Source organism: Rhinopithecus bieti, unplaced genomic scaffold, assembly GCF_001698545.2.
Source record: "Rhinopithecus bieti isolate Rb0 unplaced genomic scaffold, ASM169854v2 scaffold_8220, whole genome shotgun sequence".
NCBI lineage: Eukaryota > Metazoa > Chordata > Mammalia > Primates > Cercopithecidae > Rhinopithecus > Rhinopithecus bieti.
In genome coordinates this window covers 3,992,697-4,011,166 of record NW_016806392.1, presented here as the reverse complement: position 1 = coordinate 4,011,166, position 18,470 = coordinate 3,992,697, and the positions used below count along the sequence as shown (strand labels likewise).

General features: G+C 37.4%; 1 long non-coding RNA gene across 2 annotated transcripts in view; it reads right to left on the bottom strand.

The window, feature by feature from the left end:
• LOC108532117 (uncharacterized) overlaps positions 1 to 18,470 on the bottom strand; it is a 245,304-nt gene that overhangs the window by 181,153 nt on the left and 45,681 nt on the right. For both annotated transcript variants that reach the window (XR_001886360.1, XR_001886361.1), the window contains exon 2: positions 14,598 to 14,732. This is a non-coding gene — a long non-coding RNA (uncharacterized LOC108532117). The remainder of the gene's footprint in view (positions 1 to 14,597; positions 14,733 to 18,470) is intronic.

Below are 18,470 nucleotides of genomic sequence, written 5' to 3'. Positions count from 1 at the left end.
TGTTTAACTCTATGTGCCTACTGTCTTCTTTTATGTCAACGTCCTCTACAAGGCAAGAACATTGTTGATGACTACTCCAGGACTTCGTATTTACAAGCTTCATCACATATAGAATAGAAACATGTTCCCTGAAAAACATGTTTAAAAATCTAACGGAAGTCCTCTGATTGGCCCAGCCTAAGTCAGGTGCCCATGCCTGGGCTAATCACTATAAGCAGAGGGACAGGATCTGTAAGAAGATAATGGCACCAAGTCAATCCCCATTGATTTAATGAAGGAAGCATCCTTCTCATCCTTCATTGCTCAGCTTGAATATCACCTTCTCTAAAATGTCTCTTCTAACTACACTATCTAAAGTGGGTGCCCCACTCTCACCTCTCTCATAGCACTCTCTTTATGTCTTTTTCAGCATGCGCCACAATATGCTATTTTATTGTATTTGCTTGTTAACCTGATGTGGTAGGTAAAATAATGGCCCCCAAAAGATGTTCATGCTCTGAGCCCCTGCACCTGTGAATATGTTATCTTACATGGCAAAAAAGGGACTTTGCAAATGTGAGTAAGGATACTGGATTTTGAGATGGGGAGACCATCATGGTGAGTCCAATCTCATCACATGAGTCTTTTAAGGCAGACCTTTCTCAGCTATTCTCAGGGAGAGATGTGATGACAAAAGAATAAGGATCACAGAGATGTGACACAAGGACTTGCCCTGCCATTTCTCGCTTTGATAATGAAGGAAGTGAACCACTAGCCAACGTAGCCTCTAAAAGCTGGCAAAAGCAAAATAAGTGAATGAATTTGGCCCTATTTCTCTCTTCTTTTCTAGAGGAAGAAATGAATTCTTTCGTCCAGAGAGAAACGTGCTTTTATTTTATACAAGTGTTACCCTGTTGGATTTCTGACCTACAGAATTGTAAGATAATAAACTTGTGTGGTTGCAAGCCACTAAACTCCTGGCAATTTGTTACAGTGGCAATATGAAACTGCTACCTCTGGCTATCATCTTTTACTGAAGGTAATCTTCAAGTGAGAGGGAATATACCTGTCTTTTTCATTGTATCTCCAATTTGTAGCACAATGCCTGGCTATTTGGCTATTCAACCTATTTGTTGAATGAATAAGTAGACAAACAAATGAACTAGGACACCTGTGACTTATATCCAAAAGTTCATATTGCAGTCTTCATATGAAGTGTTCATCTTCCCTTTTCCAGAGTCACAAATGTAGAGAATCAAATAGAAAACGAAGCAGATGATCTCACGTTTCTCTCTATGGGTCAGAAGGGAAAACTTTAGCTGAGAGAAGGTGAAAAATGAGCCCTCTTCTGCAAAGCAAGAAGAATTATGCCAAGCCAAGAGAACAATCAAATATGCTAGCAAATCATAGAACTGAGACAGCACTTACTATCTATTTGAGCCTTTAGATGGAATGTGTTTTCAGCCAGCTGACATTTCCTATTCAATTTCCAGAAACATCCTACTGTCAGAAGTTTGGTAAAATACTGGGTCATGCACATCCACTCCAAAATGGCTTCTTTTCTGGTGAAGTTAGATTTTATGATTTACACCCATTAATGGGAACTAGTAACTTTTCCAGAAGAAAAATGATAGCATATTCTGAAGAATGTATCCTTTTCAGGTAATTTGTTTTGAATAGAAAGTTCAAATTATTCATCAGATAATTCAATCTGTCTCCACAGGTTCAGTAATAGAATACCTTTAGAAATCAGAACCAACTAGTTAAAACTGGCAGCTCTCTTCACCTGGAATAGTAAGATAAGAGTTGTACCAGAAAATTAGCAAGTCTCTATAAGGAAAGGGTTAAGCAATATCATCTGAGACAGACTTAGAACCACTGAAATACTATAAAGTATAGGCAACAGAAAATATTGTCAGAGGAATAAAAGAATGGTCCTTGACTATTTTCCTACAAAAGTTGTGCTTCTACACCATATTCTTGACCAAACCTTATGCATACATACATATAAAATGTATGTATATCTGTGTGCATGTGTGTGTGATTATATATATATATATATATGCAGTAGCTCACTTTTTTTTTACTCAAACATTTATTATGGAATGGCTTTTCATTGGTGGTTCAGCCAACTCAGTTTCCAGGATAGAGAAACACTATCTTTGCACAGAGTCCAGGAGCATCCACTGGCAGTAAACCAGTATCCTCATTTGCAGATGAACCGCACATGTAACTAGAGGCCTTACTCTCACTTCCTTCCTCCCTTCTCCCCCACAAAATATTCCTAAATCCTTGAATTTCTGTTTTTCTTCATAGTAACTATGAAGGAAATTATTTTGGAGGGAATTAAGTGGGCACAGGTGGTACTGTAGCACATACTAGCTCCCAGCATAACATCTGCTTCAGATTCTTCAAAGCTTCTTATTTTTACGACAGTCTTGTTTGTCTTTTCTCTCTTTTTTTGTCATTTTGTGAGGTTTTTTTTTTCTCCTATTTTAAGTCTCCGAAAGAGAGTGGAAATGGAGGCAGAGGACAGAGGAATTTCCATATGCTTCATCAGATGATAGCATGTAGTTATGTCTGTTGGTATATGATGCCAAAGTGCTCAAACTTTCTACACCAGCACTGTTCAGGAGAGCTTTCAATGATGGAAATGTCCTACATCTTCCACAGGTCTGTCCAGTACAGTAGCCACTAGCCTCATGAGTCTGTTGAGCACTTAAATTGTGGCTAATCTACTAACGGCATTTTTTATTTTGTTTGAAAATAATGTAATTTCAAATAGCCACTCCTGTCTAGTAGCCAACATATTGGGTAGCAGCATTCCAGACACTTGAACATTACAATTCCAGTTCACTTGTTTCTATACTTTGCATTCTATTCAAATTATTTATGATAAAATCCTTGAACCTTAAAGTTTGCACCTCAAAAGGGAACATTAATGTGTTTTAAGAATAATCACTCTCTCTCTCTCTTTCTGTTCACTCTACCTTGCTTCTGCTAAACGCTTATTCTTTTCCTACAGTCATATACAATTAATTACAGACACCCCTGGAAGACAAGATATCACCAAGAAAGAGACATCTGTCATTTCTATTTGATGCTTGCTTATGAAGCAAAAATATGAGTGAATAGAAATGGGAAAAATGTGTGATGGCTAGTCTCATAACACTTTCAAATGTAAATATTAGGGAAAATTTATAAATACAGTGTCATGTCTACATGCAGAGGCATGCACTTCCACAATGACAATGTTTTGCCCAAAGTGAACTGTGTGATGAAGTGTTATAATTAAAAGAGCAGGCAAAGTAAAACAGCATTGGAGATTTTTGAGAGGTTTAACAACTTTGGAGTTTTGTGAAACTTTTTTTTCTCTCAAGCGATATTTTTTCCCTTTAGCCATTATTGGTCAAGTGAATGTTGATAAATAACTTGCTTTTATTTCTAAGTGGAAGACTGAACTGTGTGAGTAATAAAGCCTATTAGACAGACTTGCTGGCTGTCTTTCTGTCATAGAGCTAAATATAGTGATGCAGCATTCCAAATCCCACCAGATCCAAAACTTTCCATCAAAAGTTAAGGTTTGGTTTCTACATTTAGTATCCATAATTTCTCAAATGTGACCACTAACAAGAACAACTTTATTACAACAAAATTTTTCTTAGAGGAACATAAGAACTAGCATGCTTTTCCAGTGGTCCCTTCCTATCAAATGCTGTCTCCAACAACAAATAGTGACATGAAGGGCAAAGCTGCTTGGAATCATGGCAAATATTTGCCATGATCCTTTAGAAGGTGGGCCATAATCTTAATATCCTTTTTGGTAATCTTCTGGTTCCCTAAGGAAGCAGATGTGACGTAAGTATGGATGCACATGGTTTATTTGGGAGGTGCAGGGACATTAGTTTGCCAGTAGGCAGGTAATACAGGGAAGGGAAGGCGACAAATAGGAGTGCATCATTAAGCCAGCTACCACAGTGAATAACTGAAGCTTCATGCCAGAGATTCAGCAGGATACACTGTAAAATACTGGTCAAGGGAACAGGGATATGTGTACCCTTATAGCTGCCAGTTATTGGTTAAATAATGCCCACAAATGGTACAAGAATTGTAGACATTATCACCTGGATGAAATGGATTCTGTAAAGCCAAGGGCAGCCCTCTGACAAAGACACAGGTGCTAACAATCAGAAGCAAGACTGGCATGCACCAATATGGTGAGCTGTTCCAAGGGCATATGGACAGGGCATTGGCAGAAACTGCTGCGTACATATTATATGAGATGGAATCCTTCTTAGGATAAAGAATAATAATTTTATAGCATTCTCTAGTTATTCCAAACATTCCATTTTCTAGCTGTAAAAGGAAGTCTACACTTTGAGAGGGTGAGGTGGGTGATCACTTGAGGTCTGGAGTTCGAGAGCAGCGCAGCCTGCCCAACATGGTAAAACCCCATCTTTACTAAAAATACAAAATTAGTTGGGCATGGTGGTATGCGTCTGTAATCCCAGCTGCTTGGGAGGCCAAGGCATGAGAATCCCTTGAACCTGGGAGGCGGAGGTTGCAGTGAGCTGAGATCCCAGAGCCTGGGTAACAGGGCAAAACTCCATCTCAAAAAGAAAAAAAGAGGGAGAGGTCTAGAATTTGGTAAATTTTGCCATCTTTATTTCAGGATTTAATAAATTTTAATAATGACATCCCTACATATCTAAAATTAAGAAGGACTAGTCTTTTGGTTTCATACAAAAGCCACTCTGTCTTTGATCATTTCAGTTACACAATTTTCCTAACTCACTTAAATTTTTCTTTATATAGAATTATCTGAATTTCTGAAATATGCCAGGTTTGGAGCCACAGACAGATGTGTCCGTATAGAAAAGGCACAGAATTCTATGAAACTCCACTTGTAGATCTCCCAGATTTATGAGACATATCACAAAAAAGGAAGGGAAGAGCATAGAGCTTTCATCTAATTGTGTGTATATGCTGAGTTAGTGTAGTTGAAACTTGAAATGATTAAACAGGAAAACCCCACATGGCTTCATTCATGCACATGAAAAATTATAATAGAATCTACCTGTCATGCATCATACTCAAATGAGAAGTTTCTTTCTCTCCCTCTCAGAGAAATCCAGGAGTTTATATAATATACAAAGTAAATGCTATAAAGCAGACCACCCAAGCCCACCCCCCCCCCCCCAATGAAACTGATGCAGATTTGGTGGAGGGTGGCTTGTGACGGTGAGGTATGGAGGGAAGAGGAGAGGGGCTGGGCTGAGCTCAGGGGAGTTTCCATGAAGACCACCCACAGAATGGCAGAGCAGAAAAGATGGGTATAAACAGGAGTCAAAAAACAGAGCCAAAATAAAGATGATAAGACAAAACCAGGCATCCAACTGGACACAGGCATTACTGGAGGCACAGTCAGGAACACAGGAAAGGCAGAAGCCAGAGGAAGGAATTTCCTGAGGAACAAGAAGGCAAAGAAGGGTAGAAGGGGAAAGAACTAGGAAGGGTACATTCTGAGGAGAGTGGCTCAAAGTGGTCCAGGGTCTCCCCTGGGAATGCTGGCAGCCATCAGGGGCATCAGGGGTTCATGGGACCTTCGTACATCCTTCAAGCCAGAGTCTGTTCGAGAACTCTACTGAGAGGAAGACATTGGCATATGTGTAAACAGCAATCTACACAGCAAGGCTTATTTACTTTGTAGTTACTTACTTATAAGTGGCATATGACTTAATGTATGTTTAGACTTTTGTTCATTTGGCTAATAATTTTAAAATGTTTATTGACCAATATAATACATATTTATTGTAGAGAGTGTAGAGCATGTGAAAAAAGCAAAGAAGAAAATTTGTCTCTAACAATCCACCTTCTCAGAAATGCTTACATGTATTCTGTAGTTTCAACAAAAAACAATATCATACATACTGTTTTATACTTTTTAACTTCCTATTTCAGAATATATTTCCACTGAATCAACACTTGGTACACTTGTGAGAAATACTTCTAAGAATATGTATTTGTAGAGGCAAAAATATCACCACCACCACCACCACATCATCATCATCATACACAAAACATACGAAGGAGCAAAATGTTGGTTTGTGTTGGGAAACTCACTTCTCACACTTCAGTGGTACCATGTAGCCCACAATGTTAACACTTTAGTGTATGTGTCAGTCAGTGTCCCAGCAGGACACAGATTGCACACTCAAATGAGAACCATTTGAGGAGGATTTAGTAAATGGTGTAGGGAAACTGTCAGTAGCCAGCAAGTGGCAACAGCAGAGCTACTGTCACCCCTAGACCTGAAGAGCAGAGAGGAGGGAGCAGTTACAGAACATGGGAGAACAGTCCCATGAGGTGACCACCTTGGTAGAAGCTGTAATCTGAGTCAAAGGACATAGCCAGTCCAAGGTAAGCCTGCAGGAAAGGAGCCTAGAGAAAATACTCACCAATCCTCCCCTTCTCTTCCTTTGACCTTGACCAGTGTTTTCACCCACCCTTGCTGAACCCATCCAGAAATCAGAGGTCAAGGAAGGAAGTCTTTTGATATAGCCCACACAGGCAAGAAGCTGGACTATATCATTCCTTTAACTATGTATTTATTCAATAAAGATATTAAAACATCACATTAATACTAACAAAAAATTGGAGTAGGAGGATAACCTCAATATCCAGTGACAGTGGATTGTTAAACAAATTTTGGTACAATAAAAGGTGGGATTCTTTGCAGGTAGTAAAAAGTATGTATTATCCATAACCATGTCAGTTCTCTTTTTCATTTTAGTCTGCTGACATAGTCACATTTGGAAGGAATTAAGATTGTAAGGAATTGAACCATGAGTCTAAAGGTGGAAAATATTTCATTCAAATGAGTGTGGGTAATTTTCTAAGAGTCTGTCCCAATTCCTTTCTACTCCTGTGTTCAAAAAAAAGAAAAAAAAAAATCACTGCAGTTTGGACCAGAGTTCTTGTTTAATTTTTACTTCCTCCTTTTTTCTATAACAGTCAACTTACAAGTTTTGGTATCAAAGATGTTTTAGCACAAACTTTAAGAAACAATTAGTCAAAACAGACATAGGCTTAAGCGTATCTTACAGAATAAAGGTAAAATGCAGCTTTCCCTGTTTCCACTGACTTTATCTAGCCAGTTACTTTCTTCCTTCTACTTTATCTATTTTATCAAGTTTTCTTTACAGTCAACAGCTGACATAAGGTTTCAAATTATTAGCCACGTCTTACTACAATAGCAGAGTGTACACAGCACACATAAAACAATATCCCTGCAGCTGCACAAATGAGAATAACATTGACCTCACTTAACCAGGTCGCTTTTCGGTGAGAATAAACGATGCATCCCTCTAGTCTAGGTCAGAATGACCTTGACAAGTTTCTAAGCTAAAACGGATTCCAGGAGGTTTTTGTACCCATCAGCCATGTTACTTTTCTAACTAGAAATATTTCTGGAAAGGCCACAGAGATTAAACTCTTTATCTAAATCATGAAACATTTTAGTTGTTGCATTTTACATTGCAAAAAGGTAGATTAATGCCTTCTACGGAGCTAAGCGCAGTGGCTCACACCTGTGATCCCAGCACTTTGGGAGGCTGAGGCGGGCAGATCACAAGGTCAGGAGTTCAAGACCAGCCTGGCCAACATGGTGAAACCCTGTCTCTACTAAAAATACAAAAATTAGCTGGGCGTGGTGGCGGGTGCCTGTAGTCCCAGCTACTCGGGAGGCTGAGGCAGAAGAATCGCTTGAACCCGGGAGGCAGAGGTTGCAGTGAGCCAAGATCGCACCACTGCACTCCAGCCTGGGTGACAAAGCAAGACTCCATTAAAAAATTAAAAAAAAAAGGCCTTCTACCAATGATTTGAATAACCAACATTACACTATAACAAAGTATATGAGTTAGTATGTTTGTACTGACATAAATGCCCTTCTTCTATGCTAACTCTTTTTATTTAGGGTCATACATGTGAGAAATGATAATTTGTAATAAAAATAAATATGATATTCACTATTGTTAACAATCTCAGAAAAACTGGCTTTTCTTCTTTATGTCATATATTCCATACTCCTTCAACTGACAATTCAACTGATGTAAAACTGAAGGTTTTATTCTCCCAAGAGAAAAGAGAAGTAAAATGTTCCTGGGAAAATAGTATGTTTATTGTGGTAGGTGCTTTTATTTTCTTACCCTGAAAATTTCCCTCTGCAAGCAAAAATTGACATTAGGTATACAAATCCCAGGTAATTGTGATTGAAAATCATCCCTCCTTATATATTAAGGTGCTGTTTGTGGGTTATTCAAAAAGTGAGTTTACAGAGATACTTTTAAGAAATGAATTTTATTACAAGGCAAGGAATCATTGTAAGTATTTAAACAACAAATTGATACTTTTCAACATTACGCCCTAACCAATTCAAGTATCTCTCTTCGTCTGGGACAAGCATTTTGCCAGTAGTTGAATAAAATAATGACTCCTTAGAAAGCACTAACAGGCTGCCATTTATGTAGCACCACAGTTACTGGAAAACTTTGTTCCCTGTTTTGCTCCCCTTGATATATCTTCCTTGAAAGTTCAAAAATTGTCAATAGGCTTTACTTTTAGTTAAATTTTATGGAACACATTTCATCCATAGATGCGGGGGATTGGGGAATCACATGTTTAGGACTGTGGCCACTTCAAACTAAGGGGACGCCAAATCACAAACAGTCATGCAGCTGATCCACTTTGCAATGTTGTCACACTTGCCTAACAAAATATTGTACTACCAACACAATCGTCCTATTCTGCACTGGTAATTAACCTTGTAAAGTTATTTTAAACAAGCCTCATGCATATGTCATAAAGCAAATGATGAATTAAATGTTCAGATATGATTACAAGAGCTATTTTCCTTTAGGATTTAATTCCTTTCCAGGCGGAGCTTCTGTTAAGTAACATTTTATAGATCCATAATGCTGGAAAGAATTTTAAAGACTCCACATACCCCTTGTGGTTTTGTTTTCTTTGTTTTGGTTGAGGCCCAGGGCCGTGATATGATTTGCCCAAGGTCACACAGCCAGTTTGTGATGGAATCAGTAATAGATTCTTCTGACCTTGAAGTTAATACTCTTTACTCTGGTCTTTGTCATAGTGTATTAAGCATATGGCCCAACCCGAGAAGAGGAAACATTTGGCCTTTTGGATTAAAAACAAGCATATGTATTTGCCTCTGAAAATGTCCAAGATTCACTCTTGTTCTACTTCATTTTCCATTTTCTTTTGCTGCCATGTCCACTAGACCTTGTCCAGGAACTTTCCCATTTTCCCAAACTCACTAAAACCTCCAAAATTTCCTTCATCTCACCTAATACATTTTGACTTGGTCCATGTACTTCAATCATATCATTTATGCTACCTTAGTCATTTGTTCTCCATTCCACTAGGTGAAAGTGATTTAAAAAAATTGTTTACCCATGGAAAAGGGCATGTGGAGATGTGTTCCAAACAGGCAAATCATGAGATACAGAATTTCCAATCAAGGAGCTGAATACACACAGGTTAACAAGTTTATAAATGTATGTAGGGGAATAGCAAACTGAAAGTAAATGGAAAGACAGAGACTGTTATTTCCATTAAGCTTGTCATCTATTAATTTTTAAGGTCTGGAATTATAATTATCAGGGTTAACATGTTTAACCACATTGTCTTCCCTTTGACCCTAATATTGCTACTCCGCAATTAATGTAATTGTGGCAAGGATGAATAAATATCACCCAGATATTCACTTAACTACTGTCTTTAGCTATCATTCTCATACTCCAGTTCTAAAACTTAGAAACTCTGCCCCAAGCCATAAATCATTAGTGATAAAATTAATGTAACCTTTCTTTGTTCTAATGTCACACAGCAACTCCTCCTGATCCTGAAATGTACTTAAAGTGGGAAAAAATAAATAATTATAAAGAGCATGTATTTCACAGGTTATTATGTTATGATATAAAGGAAATAGAGATAGATAAAAAGACAAAATTGGCATGGTTTTCACAATGATTGAGAGCTTCTAAATTTATTTCCCTAGTGTTAGTTTTGGGGCTTTAGCACTTTGTGAAGATGCACCAGGCAGCTGGTACATTCCGTTTCCTACTCCAGTTTTACTCAGGTGGCTGCAAGTGAATATGAGTGTCAAATAAATGCACCATAGGATAAATATTCACTTTTTCTCTTGACCACAGTTGGCCACAAATAAGCTGATGAATGGAAAGAGATCATGCAACAGAAGTAGAGAGGGTAATTTTATTTCTCTCCTTGATCATCTCTGAAGTAGTACAGTAGCTCATTATTCCCTTGACTTTACTTTTACAAATTCTAAGTAAATTTGCTTTTATACCCACAGACACACATGCTGACACACCCACATATTTTCTCAAATGAAAGCACTTTAGGAAACAGGCCCTTTTGTGTGTTATTTTCACCTTTTTCTGTGTTATTTATGTTTTATAATTCATATCTGTGTGGCCAGAGGAGCTTGAGTGTAACAGCATTGTAGACAGATTCTGTCATTGTTCCTCCCATATACTCTCAAGCATTCCCAGCTACACATGGGAAGACTGCTTACTGCAAACACCTGTGACTCTCTGCCTGGCGGCTCTTTTCCAGTCATGGGACTATACTCCACCCATGTTCAGGTCAAGCCAGAAGTGTCAGAGACTTAATAACCCTGGAAGCAGCTCTCAACTGCTGCTTCCAGTTGGAAACCAATTATAGAGGATGACAAATACTCCAGCTCCTTTACTCGTCAGTTGAGATAACTCTTAAGCATGTTCTGCACTGTCGTTCAAAATTCCCCAGCATGTCCATGCTCCAGTTGCCTGCAGTGGTCAACTTACTCAATAACTAATTTATTATTGACTTCCTTCCCTTCCCTGATATTACTAATCTGAGAAGATTAGTTGAGGTAATATAGATAACGTGTTTATGACAGTAAATAGTACATAGTAAGCATTTAAAGCATGTTGAGTATTTGTTCTGGTTTTCTATTGCTGCATGACAAATTAGCCCAAAACTTAATGGCTTAAAAGAATCATTTTATTTTGTTCATGATTTTGTGGAAAGGATTCTACTGGGTGGCTCTCTCTTGGAGTCTGTCTGTCATGCAGGTGTAATTGGAAAGAGGACAGAAGTCATCTCAAGTGGGTGCTACATCCTGGATGGCTCATTCGCAAGGCAGGCACTTCATTCTGGGGCTGTCAATCTCTACACATGGCAGTTTCCATGCCATTTGCACTTCTCACAGCATGGAGGCTAAATTCTGAGAAGGAGTAGCCCAAAAGTGAAAGTTCTGAGAGACTCAGGTGGAAACTGCCACCTTTCCTCACCTAGTTAGAAGTCATACAGCTTCACTTACACAACATTCTGTTGTTTACAGCTGATACTTGAAGGCCAGCCTAGATTCATGGAGAAGGGAATTGGACCACAGCACCCAATTGGAAGAATGTCCAAGAACTTGTAGCCATTATAATCTGCTATATAATTATTATTATTATTATTATTACCATTTATTGTGGCCAGCTTGTTCTAGCTGTGAAAGTTCATCAAATGTTTGTTGAATTAATGCAATTGTGTATACATCACCCCGTCATCGATCCCATTCCAGTCAGTTGCCAAGTCTTATCTTTTCTAGCCACAAACATTCCTAATGTATACACAATGTCTCTAGATATGTTCAATTTTCTCCCTTGTTATTGGCCCAAACCTTGTGATTTGTGCCTGCATTATTTTTCACCTGCACTCTTATTATACGCGCTAACTAGTCTCCTGATTTCTACCTTGTCTTTGGTCCAGTTCATCTTAAACTTGATTCCCAGATTAATCTTCTTAGGTATCAGCCCTAATCAGGTTTTAATTTTCCCATGGCTTTTCATTGCCTGCTTAATAAAATCCAAACTCCGTGGCTTGGAACTCAATGTGCAATCCAGCTTTCCAGAATCAACTTCAATTATTCCATTTCTTGAACTCTTTGTTTCAGCATACTAGACAACACGTTTTTCTCTATAGTTACATAAGGATCTCACTCATTTGTGTCTTTGACCCTAAATGTGTCACTTCACTCATACCGCATCAAAACCTGTGAAGTATGCATCATTACCTCTTTTACAAATCAATGTAACATGAATTAATGTACCACTACCACCATTTCCTTTTACAGATGAAGATTGTAAAATTAAAAAAAATCAAGGATGACAATAATATAATAGTAATTAATACTTCTATTAGAACAGATGCTGTTATAAGTGTTTTACATACACTAACTTGCTCAATCCTCATGACAACACTATGAAGCATATACTATTATTTCATTTTATACTAAATATAAACTTGCAACTACTTAATAGGTTGAACTGACCAGTCTGTCTTGCTATCTTCCAGTATCCACACCAAACACAGAGAAATGTTTGATAAACAATAGTATATTTTAAGTACAATAGCCAATTTTTTTTGTTTGGTTGGTTGTTTGTTTTTAGAAAAGAAATCACTAAGCGTCTAGAAATAAGAAGGACCTAAGAGCCTTAACGTCAAGTCAGTGTCATTACCAGCCCAGGAAGTATCAGAACTCACTTGGTGATAGGACACATAGCCTTGAACACACACAAGTTGAGGAACTGGAACGCAGAACTCTAAAAATGATTTATTTGGGGAAAAAGAGATTAGAAAATTTCCATTTACTAATCCAATAGAAAGTTTGTCATCCGCTCAGAGTCCCCGATGGGAAAAAATTTCTCCAAAGAGGAATTATTACTTCAAAGCTGTGCTACATGCAGGTGTGAGGTATAAATATAAATATAGATATCATACACAGTGAAGAAATCCCAAAACAAGCAATCGATATAACTATTTGTCCTAAAGCAATAATGGCTTTAGGCCTGAACATCTGGCCTCTGGCATACAGGTCCCCGTGAATCTTTGATCAAATACTAAGTTGCACATGTTCAGGTGTTTAATCCAGGATTAAATCAGGATTAAACACCATGAGACTGAGCACAGAAAAACGACTCAGAAAAGAACTATTCTGTAACTCACACAGGACTGGGAAATGTTTTGGTTCTAACCAGTGAGGGTTGAAAGGCTTAACTGAGCATCCTAGGGATTCAGTAAAGATTCTAGAAAGTCTAACCCTTGGGAACAGGGTTATTTTAACTCTAGGCAAAATGCTACTCTAAATCTTTTCTCACAAATTTTAGAACAAGCTTTGAATGGATCGAGGTGACCTGCAGGTAAATTAACTACATTCCAGGGAGAAAAATAAAACCAACCAACCAACCAAACAAACAAACAAATCCTCAAGACCTCCAGAATTAAGAGGACAAAATCCAAACATTCAAGAATGTCGGATTGACAATGTCCAGCATGCCATCAAAAAGTACTAGCCTGGTGAAGTAACGACATTTGACTCATAATTAGAAGAAAAATTGGACAATACACAGGCTAAAATGAAAGAAATAATGCAATTTACAGAGGGCTTTCAAATAACTAGTATAGATATGTTCAAGGATTTAAAGGAAAAACATAAACACAATAAAGAAATGAATAGACTCTCAATAGAAAATTAGAAACTATAAAAGCAACCAGAGAGAAATGACTAATTGTTTCAGAAATCATCTATTTCTTGTCTACAATAATATATTCAAAAGATAACAGTAATAATTCCAAAGTGCTAAAGGAAAATAACTATCAACTTAGAATTCTATATGCAGATAAAGTAGTATTAAAGCTTGAGTGCAAAATCATTTTCAGAAAATAAAGTTTATATCATGAAAATACCTACTAAGGATCAGAACCTCATTATAAGCACTAGTAAATCATTTACTTCACCAAGAAAAGAAATTGAACTCAGAAGAAGCAGTAGAATACAGGAAGTAATAGAGAACAAATAACTTAAACAATTAAATGTGGTTAACTGTAAATAAGCATTGGCTGTAAGAACAACAATAAAATAAATAATAATTATAGCAGTAACAATCATAATAATAGCTTAAGTGTGGAACAAAAATATGAGAGGACCATACTTTGGAAGTCATGAGTGTGACTTAATTTAAAGGATTCTAAAAGTCCTTGTAAATTTAGTGTTTGAGAGAAGCATAAAGATATTATCCTCAAACTTTAACAATATTTTCTCATTGAAGTATAAACTCTAACCTTTTTTAAGAAATAATTTTAAAACCTCTTGTTCAGTAGACAAATTTAACCTTTTAAAGTCAGTTTTATATTTTAAAATGTAAAATAAAATAAGATTTTAAAGGAGTAAGGAAACCACCAAAGGTGGGGAGAAAAGCAAAAGAATAAATAGAAATATAAAACATAAAATACAAGGAGAAATACGTCCACCTATAAGTAAGCTTCAATAAACATAAACAAAAAAATACAAATATTGTCATATTGTTTATGATAGACATACCTAAAACATGATTATACCGAAAAGTTGTGGGATGGTTGGTTTGGTTATCAACTTGACTGGACAAAGGGATGCTCAGATAGCTGGCAAAGCATTATTTATTCTCAATATTTCAGTAGGCACTGAAGCCATCCTTCTACTGCTGGAAAGGAAACTTAGGTGGTTTTACCTTCGATTACAATGACTGCACTGCCCCAGGTGTGTCTGTGAGGGTGTTTCCAGAAGAGACTGGCATATGAGTTCCTGGACTCAGTAGGGAAGATTTGTCTCTAACATGGGCGAAACAATCCAAACAGCTGAGGGCCTAGATAAAGCAAAAAGGCAGAGTAAGGGTGAATTCTTACCTTCTCTTCCAAACCTGTGCACCCTTCTTCTCCTGCTCTTGGATGTCAGAACTCCAGGTTCTCTGACCTTTGGACTGCAGTGACTCTCCAGTTCTCAAGCCTTTGGACTCACAGTGAGAATTACACAATTGGCTTTCTTGGTTCTGAGGCATCTGGACTTTGAATGAGCTGTAGTATCAGCTTTCCTGATTCTCTAGTTTGCAGACAGCCTATTGTGTGACTTCTTAGCCTCCATAATCAAGTGAGTCAATTTTCTAAATCCCTTTTCAAAATCTCTCTATATATTCTATCCGTTCTGTCTCTCTAGAGAACTCTGACTAAAACAGGTCATAAATATTGAAGAAGAAAAAGATATGCTAGGGAAATACTGACCAAAATAAACTACTATAACAATGTTATTATGAGCCCACTGTAACAATATTACTATGAGATAGACTAGAGAATTATTAAGTGTGAAGAGAACTATTACATAATATTAAAAGAACAAGCACAGTTTACCGAGAAAGATAAGACTATCCTGATTCTCAACACACATAAGCAAAAATAGAAAGAATTCTAAGAAACTGACAAATCTTCAAACATACATGAAGATTGTTTACACACCTCTTTCAGAAACTCATAGGTCAGCCAGAGAAATTAAGAAACTTGTAAAGTTTACATATTAAGTGATGGAGTAAAGATGCAAGCCAGGCTGTCTAAACTAAAACTTGACTTCCCGACAGAGATGCATTTTGTTCCTTCCATCTCTGTATGCTCAAATCTTCAGAAGACAAGTTTAAGCTTAAATGTGTCCTTTGTGCACCCTTCCCTCTCATCTCTTTCCATAGCCATGAGGCATATTGCCACTAATAATAATAATGGTTAACATGTTATAAGTGCTTTATATATCAATCTCCACAATTCTATAAGTAACATTATTATTTCCATTCCACAGATGAATAAACTCATACACAATGAAGACAGCTTTTCACTCTGTTCATCGAAACCTATGCCCCCTATACTACCTCTCTGTAGCATGTACTTTTCTGTTGGGCTTCACTATTCTAGTAAGGTTCTTTACCCACAGTAGATGCCAAATAAATATATTTTAAAAGAATCATATTTTTGTTTTGTTAGATATGATTTGCTCCAGTTTCCCAAGGAAAGGTGAATACACTCATGAAGTTGCAATCAGCATATTTTGACAAAGGAAGTAGATGTGATAAGCAAACAATTTTTATTTGTGCTTAGCCACCATAATCACCCAAATAGCAGATTAGGCCACTTGCCAAATATGATGATTTAGTGGAAAATCTACACAGTATGCAAAGGAGGCATGGCTCCTGGCCTCCAGAAGTTTATATTTTCAGAGACAACTTCAGAAACAACTCTGGAAGACTTGAATGCCACATACTACTACGGCTAAAGATACCTATTCATCTTTTAAGGTAAAACAAATATAAATCATTTCATCCTTCCAACAACCTGGTTAGTTAGGTACTATTGCTTTCCACATTTCCAGATGAGGAAACCAAAGAACAGAGCAATTAAGTAACTTGCTTAAAGTTACAAAGACAGCAGTTGTGGGAGGTGGAATTTTGACCCTGACAATCTAGCACCAGAAACTGCGCTCTTACACAATATCATCTCTAACAAAACTATACGTTTATGTGCATATCAAATCATTTTTAAAAAGTAAAACCATAACTACACATAAGAATCCTGACCCCTGATGAACCCAAACAGCTGCAATTGTCAGTGGGTGCAATTCTTCTCATTAGTGGCGGTGTATATTCCTCTGACCTTCCATCATGTATATCAGGTTTGGCTATGTCGTTTGTTTTGGCCAATTGAATGCAGGTAGATGAGACAGTGCACCAATTCAAGCCTAGACCTTGAAATGTTTCATGCATTTCCACTCATCTGTCTTGTACTTGCACCATTGTTGTAAGAAGAACATGGCTTGGTTAACTACTGATCCAAAAAGTACAAAAGACTCCTCCTAACAGAAATGAACCTATCCGGCAGCTTGGAGCCAAGCCTGCCTAAGCCCAACCTAGCTCAACCAAAATCTAGCTGACCAAGAGACACTGGATTAAATGATTTTAAGCAACTGAGCTAGAGTGGTTTGCTACACAGCATTCTTGCAGCAATAGCTAACTGATAAAGACTGGCAGCAGAGGTTGTAGTACTGACTTTAGCATCAATGACTTTCACCTTCCTCTTCCTTTCTAACAATAGAAATTCCTGAGACAAGTGGGTGTGGGGTCCGAATTAGGAGAATAAATGCCAAAATCAGAAAAGATACATTTGGGAGTTTTCATTTTCTGCCATGTTGGCATTTTACTCACACATTAAAAGTCCCTGAAATATCGCTTGTTGGCTGTGCTGTCACGATCCATTCTATAGACATTTTGATGCACTTTATTACAAACTTTAAAATCATATTAGCAGCTGTTATTTTATATCACAATGGATTAATAAGATGCATTTTCACAAATAAGACACATTTTAGATAGTTATAAAAAAATTTCAGTGTGAAAATCTTATGCCAGGATTCCACATTTTAAATGACACATTTCCAAATAGCCTAAAGTGAAAATGCTCAAGTAATATGCCTACTTGTACTGTGCTTGAAACTATCCGCCCCAAAACAAACCAGGAAGCACATAACCTTCCTACATATTGTGTTATTTTCTATTGTTGCATTTGACATTCAGGGAAAATATATCTCTTGGTTCTTGCTGCAGGGTAGTTCAGTGAGTAGCACTAAAAAAATGAAAATACATATTTTTTCAGTTTCCAATTGCAATACTCAAATGATGTACATGAGAATTATCAGAAAAGCATTTATTCCCCTTCAAATATTAGAATAATGGAATGTTCTATTGCCTTTTCACGTGAAATAATTAGGAAAGATACGTTTTTTTGTTTTTTTGTTTTTTTTTCTTGGAGGCAATCCTGCTTCCTATGGTGTTGCTAAGGAATAAGGAATTTTCCTTCCAACTGATCTTAAAAGAGATATCTAAGATCTATATTGCCTGTTTATGGATTACAGCTAACTTTATAGTCGTGCATAAACTGTACATTTGAGTGCAGTAAGACACGTCCCCTGTCTCACAATAAACATATTATGGAACATCATATTTCCATATAGTAATGGTACTCTTATTTTACTAGTAGAAAGGTACAGTACTAATTTAATTGACTAACATAAAAGTCTCTCAAGTAAGATCAATACTTTATTTTCTCTACAGTTTTCATAAATGAAGATTTAATTCCACCTGCGTTCCTGAGCCCCCAAGGCAGTGATCAGGCACAGGTCTGCTGACCACCCTGCTCTCTGTGACATAGACACGAAACCTTCAGAGCAACTATGTAATGTGAGCAGCACATCTCAACATTGCTGCACATCACGATCACCAGGGAAGCTTTTAAAAGGCACCAATGCCCCAGTTCCTCCTCAGACCAATTAAATCAGAATCTCTAGGGGTGGGTTTGGGGTACTATTATGTTTTTAAAGCTCCCCAGGTGGTTCAAATGTGCCTCCTGTTTCGTCATTCACTGACTCAGGCTCTGAATTTTAGGGGGACTTAAGATCTCAGGTAGACAGGCTCATTGCTTGGTGTCTACCCTGCATTCGTGCTCTGGTTGCTAAGGGCAGAAACTCCCTGCTTAGTGCCCACGCTAGGCAGTTTTTCTTGTTGGTGGTGGTTTTT